Here is an 8,755-nt window from a genome sequence, read left to right as displayed (position 1 = left end):
TTAGACCACTGAGCCATCTCTCCAGCCCTGAATGGAATTTCTAATCCTAATTTTTTTGAGGAGTGTCCGTACTGATTTCCATAGTGGCTATACCAGTCTAAACTTGTACCAATGGTGGAAAAGTATTCCTTTTTCCCCACAACCGCTCCAGCATTTGCTATTAGTTGATTTCTTTGTGATAGACATTCTTTCTTGAGTGAGATGGAATCGCAGTGTGGTTTTAATTTGCATCCCTTGAATGATCAGCGCTGTGGAACATTTTTTCATAACTTATTTTTCATTTCTTCCTCTGAGAAGTGTGTATTCAACTTGGATGCCCATTTTTGGATTGGGTCTTTGCATTTTGGGGTCCTACTTTTCTTTAGTTCTTTGTATACTCTAGATGGAAGTCCTTTGTCTGAGTGACTATTGGTTAAGAATTTTCCCAATTTGTGGGTTGTCTTTCCACTCTGTTGGTGATTTCTTTGGATGTTCAGAAACTTCTTAATAAGATGAGATCCCAGTTGCTGATTCTTTGCAGTATTTCTCTTGTGCAGTTTGATTTTTGTTCATGGACTCCTTCTCTATGTATTCAAGATGTCCACCTACTTTCTCTTTACGAAGACAGTGTTTCTGTTTTAATGGTTAGATCTTTAATCCATTTTAGCTTTAGTTCAGTGCATGGTGATACACCCGGATCTAATTTCAGCTTTCGGAATACGAAAATCCAATTTTTCTAGCACCACTTGTCCTGCTTTACTTCCTACTTGTGCAGCATAGCTGGCATCCAACATGGCTCCCGATACCCATGTCTAGTACACTCGCACGTAGGATCAGGGGTGACTTTGGCAGCCAGTGACAACGGAAGTGACTGTATTTTTAAAAATAGATCATTCACAAAATGCACTGCAATTTCAATCCTGACTTTCAGTTCACTCACTGAGGAGACACTGTAAAGACACTTAGGAAGCCCTCTGGAGAGGCCAAATGGGACAGGGACACATTTTCTGAGATCAGTTTGCCAGCTGAGTGAGGTAAGCCCTCACAGATGGGTCCTATAGCCTTAGTGAGTCCAAGATGAACAACCAAGTAAGAGGCCCTGAGCCAGAGCTGTCCATCCAATCACTGTCAAATTCCTACCTCAGAGGGAAAGGTAATAAATACTTATTATTGTTTTAATCCACATATTTTAATGATGGTTCTTTCAATAATAAATAGATGAAAACTAATGGATAATTTACAGTGCCCTTAAGAATAGAACTGTAGTTTAAAACTTTAAAATAAGACAAAAATTTAGGTACCATTTAAGATGATAGAATAATTAGATGCCAAATTTAGAATTTAAAAAGAGCAGCCAACATTTACTAAATTCCTACTAAGGTGAGATGATGTATGCAAGAAGAGTGTGCGTACAACACAGTGCTGTATAGACACAGGGCATTTTGTCTTGCATCAATTTAGTTTTCTACAGAATGTTTTAAGAGGGGACTGGAGAGATGGCTCAGTGGAATAAGCACTTCCCTGGCAAGTGCAAGGGCCTGAGTTCAATCCCCAGTTCCACAAAAAAAAAAAAAAAAAAAAAAAAGAATGTTTTAAGAGAGAATTAATATCTCTACTGTAGTACTTCTCTTGCTTTGTTAAAAAACAGAACTAGGTATGAAACTGTGACATACATACCTCCACTTTTCTGAAAATCAGGCAAAGGACCAAACAAATAAATTTTGTGCTGTTGCCATTTGCTGTGGTTGGAATGCCGAGCCCTCCAAAATTCATCTGTTGAATCCAAGCCCCATGGTGACAGAGTTAAGAAGAGGACCTTTGAGAGTGATTAGGCAGGAGGCACCACTTTTGTGAAGGGGATCCTTGTTTTTTTTTTTGTTTGTTTGTTTTTTAAAGACCAGGTGTGGTGGCCCATCCCCGTAATCCCAACACTTAGGATGCTGGGGCATGAAGATCATCAGGAGTTTGAGGTCACCCTGGGCTACGTAGTGAGACCTTGTCTCAAACATAAAATAAAATAATTTTGAAAGCCCTAAGGGGGATTTTTTAGCTGCAGTTCAAGTGAATTTAAAGGGGGAGGGGAAGCCCAGTGAGTTAAAAAGAGAGGCCAGATAATTAAACCCAGACAGAGTAATGTAAATACAGAGAAAGACCAAAGAGCAAACATAATCTTTGGTAAAGAACACAGCCAACTGGCCTCAAGCCAGCGGCCTGGACAAGTCAGCCCTTGAGTCTCACCTTCTTGATAGAATTTTCTTTTTTGCCCAGATCCCTCATGAGATGAATGCAAGTGAACCCAAAGAATAAGGAGCCAGGGTGATATCGATGTCCCAGAGCCGGGAAAAATAAACAAGAATAGGGACTTAACTGAGAGTTGATAATAGAAAACACCAAACTCCAAATGTAGCAGCATTTATACAACAGCAAAGTAACAAGAATGCCAAACAGTAGGCACAATAACCAGAAGTACACTCCAAAGAACAACAGGACAGTGGGACCCATATTAGATGTAATGTCATGCTCAAGAAAAAAGTAAGAGCTTTTGGTCTCAACTGAAGAGGATGAAGAGACGAGGTTCATTTGTTTCTAATTATAAAAGCATTTTAAGATCCAAAGTGAATAGTAAATGCAGAAATGTCTTGTGTCATCGCCATTTAAATCAGTTCAACAAATCTTCTGAGCTATTTATCTAGAGAAACAAGTGACCTTACCAAATGAGATATGAAAAATCATCCTAAAAACAAACCTCAGATGAACTGATAGCATTCTTCCTGTATCCATTTATAACTTCTTGATTTGATGACAGTATTTTAAAAATAGTTTCAGTAGCCTTTAGTCTGTGCTGATATGACTAAAGTCTCATATTTTAATATCCTGCATAACTCTAAAACATCTTTCCTACTCTAACCATAAAATTTATTTCAGGCTATAAAGGGAAATAATTTTTAGGCCCTTAACTTGCAGAAAAGCCACTAGATGACATTTTAGTTTAGTTCTGTAAGTTTAAAATGTGATCGGGCCCCACAAGTATGGTAACACTGATAATTTGCTTGTGTTTCCCATAGGTGTGCGGAGCTAGCGGTGAATATGCCCTTAGGTTGCACCTCTTCTTTGGCTTGCTCTCATTATGTCAGTGTGACAAGATAACCCCATAAAATACTTCTAAATGATGCGGCTGATTTTAGAGACTCTTCCAGGATCATATAGACCCTGACAGCGGGTTCTTCATTACATATCCAGAGATCATATTTTTTCAAAGACAGGTACTTTGCCTAATTTAGTGTAAATGCCTAAAATCGCTCAAATTAAAGCAAATGTTTTAAATAATTTCATTGCTTGTCAATGATCTCAATGTACCATGGCCATCAGATTTATGAATATAGTTTCTTCAGAAACAAATCACAAAGGTTCCTTCTCATCTGTGCCAGTCAGAGCAGTTTTTCTTTTTCTCGTTGGCAAAGCATTTATTGCCAGTGACAGGGGCTAGTAAAATAGAACCTTGCGTTCAGCCAGGTTTCACTGAGGCAGCATCCGTACATTGGCATTTCTACCAGCATGATACTGGTTTTTTTCCAGCATTTATGTAACTCCTCAACTCAACTGACAATCAAATTCCCAGTCTTTCCTCTGGCAACCATGGCTTCTTCCAGGCCAGTGGCTCTCAAAGTTGAAAACGGAGCAGCGTTATCTGAAAGTCTTGAACTTCTCTACCAGAGAAGGATGTGTGTAGCTCAGTGGTGGCTTTCTTTCCTAGCATACAGGAGACCCTGGGCTTGATTCCCAGCATTATGAAATTATTAGAAGTAAAAATCATACCTACCTTATATTTCTGATGCAGTAAGTCTGGAAGGTAGCTCAAAGATTTTTATTTCCAGTGACTCCCAAAGTGATGCCACTGTTGACTGAGGTTGGCACTGCAAGAAACATTGTTCTTTCTGCCCCTGAGAAGTTTTCTAGCTCTAAACCAATACTAGTCTCAGATAACTGCCATACTCCTATTATAGCAGCATTCTACTTTCCTGGAAAAAGTCACTGTCTCACACCAGGAGTCCTTGTTTCTATTGCTTTTATCTCATCTACCTGGCTATTACAGCCTATCTGATAACTTGGTTGCTGCCATTAAAAGAAGAAACTCCAGTCAGAATATAAAAGGTAATTCTTAGATACGTGTATGCATTTTCCTCCACCTCCACACTTAATGGTTGCCTCCTTAACGGCGGAAGTTAAATGACAATGGATGATGTCATTGCAGCAGCAGCTCTCTCATACTGAAACATGCTCATCAAAACCAAAGATCTAGCATTACATGGTATCCATTTCTATATGACTAAAGAAAGGTTATTTTAGACTTCTGTATATGAGGGCTAGTCACACGTTCATTGTTTTATGATTTATTCTTTCATGAAGCAGGAAATGAAAAACAGTGACTTCAGTTTGTTTTAGAACTATTTAGTTTTTCTAAAAATCTTTTTTTTTTTTCAAGAGGCAGCATCCTTTGGTGGCAGCAATGTTTAACTGATAACTAGGAACGTCACCTTAGGAATAAAGAGCACTGCATTAATAAATCTGGAAAATAAGATAAATCTTTGTATATCTGCATGATGTTATAACAGTAAAAACACAATTCAACATGCAATGAGTGGGGGGCAGTAGCGGTGCCTCCATCGTTAATCATTTTCCTCTAAGAGTTTTAATAAGCAGTTAATATTCACGAATGTCAAATTCCAAGTCATGGGAGGACTGGTTAGATTGAAGGAAAGTTGTAAAAGTACAACCATTTGAACAACTTCCCATAAAGTAAGTTATGACTGATGCTGGCATCCTGGGTAACAGCTCCTCAGCAGCTTCCAGAGAGGTTCTTCCTGACCCAGAGACTCACTGATCAGGAGGGTAGTGCTCGTGCTTGATTATAGCCTCAAGTTTATAAGTTGATATCGAATGCAACAACTTCTTTGAGCCACTGCAAATAAAATAATAGCCCTGATTTTTCTCTTTGGAATTAAAAAAAATAAGTTTTCATATTTCTGGGTTTTTTTCTTTTAAAGATTCAGAGAAGGAGAGCTCAGAACTGATAACAAAATGGCCTGTGTCTTACAGTATTTTACCTAGGGCAGGGAAATATTACCATGAATTTTATTCTTTTTCAATTCTATATTTCACTCTAGGGTCTCAGTCACATATTCCTAGTTCTCAGTAGAAAGCCTCGTGCTAGGATGAAGAGACTGTAATTACATAATGGCACTGGAAGCCCCAGCAGCCAAGCAGACATGGGTTTGCAGTAGAGGAGCCACTACTTTGTCACCAGAGCTCCTGCCCTAGACTTGACAATGAGCCACTATGTGTTTTTCCAGCCACTGAATCATGTCACATTTGTGGAAGAGTGACACGGTGGAGTCGCCTGCCCAACTGTACATGCTGTTGCAAATTCAACACCTTAGGCAGTGCGCCAGTGAGAGCCTAGCTTCTCTGCCATTGTTCGTGGGTTTTCTTCCCACAGCAGCAGCAATCCAATTAAAATAGCTATCAGAGCAGAGCTGAATAGCAGTAAATGGTTCCATTAATGTCATATTTAATTTAGAAATACAATGTTGAATATGTTCATTAATGCCTTCTGTAAATCCTCATTCACTTGTGGATACCAAGTTGTAAAAATTATATTTATGTCTTCCAAGAAAGACAAGGATAAATCTTCACGCATTCCAAAACAGCTCTGCTGGGTTCTTTACATCCTTTTAAACCTGCAATATTCAAGTTAATACCTTTAAACTAGTTACTGAAGTAATGTTTCATGCAGTAGTGAATAGGAGGAGGAACCTATATTTTAAAATTCCAAAGCAAACCACAAACTGCTAGAAGTCTCAGTCAATTTAAATAAATCTTCCAAGAGACAAAGAATAAAATTAGACCTTAATTATTATTTGGCTTGTCAATTTGTTGATCCTGCTTTACTACACAACATAACTCATGGCATAGGGATATCTGGTGATAAATTTTGGGGAAAAGAATCTATTGAAAATGGATACTATTGAAATACAGATACTTCAGGCTTTCTCTAAGCATCAGTTCCACGCAGAACTGTGAGCTCAAATTAATTTTTTCAGGACATTCACCTTTTGACCTTTAAAAAAGTTAAAAATATGACAAGATTCTGTACAACTTGAGAAATATTTTACATATAAAATAAAGAGTACATAAAGACCTTTATATCAATGAGACAACAGCAAGCATAAAAACATTTACAATGAGCAAAATATATGAACAGATAATTCATGGAAGAAAGAACTTCAGCATCTAAAAACATATGGGGATATGTTGAAACATAAGTCATCACAGATGTGCAAGTCAAAGTGACAAACTACGATAATTATCAGATAATTGTCAGAATGGAAAATACGTCAGTGTAACAGTAATCAGGTTTGAGAAAATTATAGAAGTTTGAGAACTTTCTGTATTGCTGAAAATGCAACCCAATGCAGTTCTGGGAGTAACTTGTCATTAAAATTGCAAGTGCGCATAGCCCTTGCCTGGAAGTCTCAGATCCAGATTTATAACATACAAAATAATTCAGACAAGTACAGCGTATAAAGTATATTTAATCCTTTATAAAAATGTTCTTTTTAATCGCAAATTTATGTTTTTACCCATAATGAAATCTATGGGGGGATTTCAAAACAATAAAGGAATCTACCCACATGTCCCTGTGGTAACCCATTCACTCATGTTCTTGTGCTCTTCTGTCATCTATATTGAATATTTTTTCTGGACCATATGAGAGGAGGCTGCAAATAGGGTGTTCCTTGACTCTTTAGCTACACCAGGCTGTCCTTCCTAATAATAAAGCCTCTTAATGAAACACTGGGGAAGAGATAAAATCTATCAGTGAAGACTCAGGCCATGAGCTCAAAAGCCTTGGGTTTAGTTCTACTCTAACCTTTACATACTCTGTTCTGCCAGTCATTTGCTAAGCTTTTTGAAAGCGGTTTAGTAGGTCCCCTTTTTGGTGAACTTTGGAAGTAAGGGGGTAGAATTTAATGAGATCGTCCAAGTAAATGCCTTAGCAACATGCCTGAAACACAGTGGACACAAAATCAAATGTGTTCTAAACCATCAACAGGAAAAGTAATTAGATATAAAATAGAAATGATCAGTTTGGTTCTCCTCCAGAAGCTGCACTCATACATGAACGGTGCTCTTTGCCATAGAGGTCAGCAGACCTTAAGAGAGCTCATAGGTCATGACAAGGTTGGGCCAAGTAAAGCTGAAGTGATGAAGAGCAGGTAGTGCCACACACGCAGTGTATGAGAAGATGGACATTAGCATGCACGTGGCCAATGCTCCACAAATGACACTTTCATTTTCTTCTTAATTACTTCAATTTTTCATCATATTGGACATCGAGTGTCTTTATTTTTTTTCCCTTCTCTGCTCAAACTTATAGATGCCACTTCCATGAAAAAAGACAAATGAAACAAAGATAGAAATATCTTTGAGCTATTAAGTTGCTGGTACGTTGTTGTAGTACTGCATTAAATTACAAAACTTTTTAGTGAAGTCAAAAATACTTCATTAGAATCTACTTTTTTTTTTGTATTTAGTACAGTACAGGATCTACAGGGTCTCACTACACAGATTGTACTCTTAGTGATCCTCCTGTTTTTAGCTTCCCAAGATCTCGTATTACAGGCATACACCACCACCCCCAGTCTCAAGCACTGTCTCAGTGAGCCCCAAGGGCAGGGCCAGCACAGCATATCAGGGATTGAACCCCAGGTCCTGTGTCTAGCTAGGTGCTTTAATCCACTGAGCTATCTGGTTGGCCTATTAAAATCTATTTTTCTAAAAGTTTTCTTTTTTTTCTTCACAGTGTAACTATTTTATTTTTTAAAGGATGCAAAATAGTAAATAAAATCATTAAAAATAATACAAAATTTCATTAAACAAAGTAATAGAAATTCAACAATGGTTTCTGTATTGCATAATGTTATCTTCAAACTAGTTGTTTAGGTTACCAGATAAGTCTGAAAAATTATTTTTTAAAAAAAGAACAAAGCAACAACAAAAAGGAAAGTGTAAGAAATTAAAAAAAAATAAAAAATTTTGAGCATTAACTGCTTCTTTCAATAGACCAGTAGAAATCAGCAGTACAATTATCTAGACCATCTTGCGTATGTACATAAATGTATCTTTTTTCCTTCTTCCTTTCATCCTTTTCTCCATACTAATTTTTCCTTCCCATTCAACAAGTTTTTTTCTCTCATGGTATCTATTATACATTTCAAATTTTATTTACTCCTTCAGATTCTCAAACTAGTGAGCCCATACGATGTTTGCATATGTGGGTCTGATTCATTTCACTTACAAATACCTAAAAGTTGTATTTTTACATGAGAATATTACTCAGCTATAAAAGATCCCATTCTAACTGTTTTCACTTACCAATACAGTCTCTAGTTGCATCCATTTACCTATGAAAGCTTCAAATTCATACACTAAATCTGGAGGAAAAAGAAAGTAGAAATATTTAAGATATAGGGGTAGGTAGAGAGTTTATGAAAAAAAATCAAACTGCACATGAAACATTTCAAATAATCAACAATTAGAATCTCATATTTTGAAAAGTTTCTGCACACCAAAAGAAATTACCAACATAGTTAAAAAAAAAAAAAAAACACGAATTGGGAAAAATGTATAGCTGACTGTCCCTCAGACAAAGGACTTCTATCTAGAACATATAAGGAATTTTTAGGGGCCGGGGAGATGGCTCAGTAGAATAAGC

This window comes from Octodon degus, unplaced genomic scaffold, assembly GCF_000260255.1.
Source record: "Octodon degus isolate 3935 unplaced genomic scaffold, OctDeg1.0 scaffold00024, whole genome shotgun sequence".
NCBI lineage: Eukaryota > Metazoa > Chordata > Mammalia > Rodentia > Octodontidae > Octodon > Octodon degus.
Note: the sequence above shows the minus strand (reverse complement) of the source record.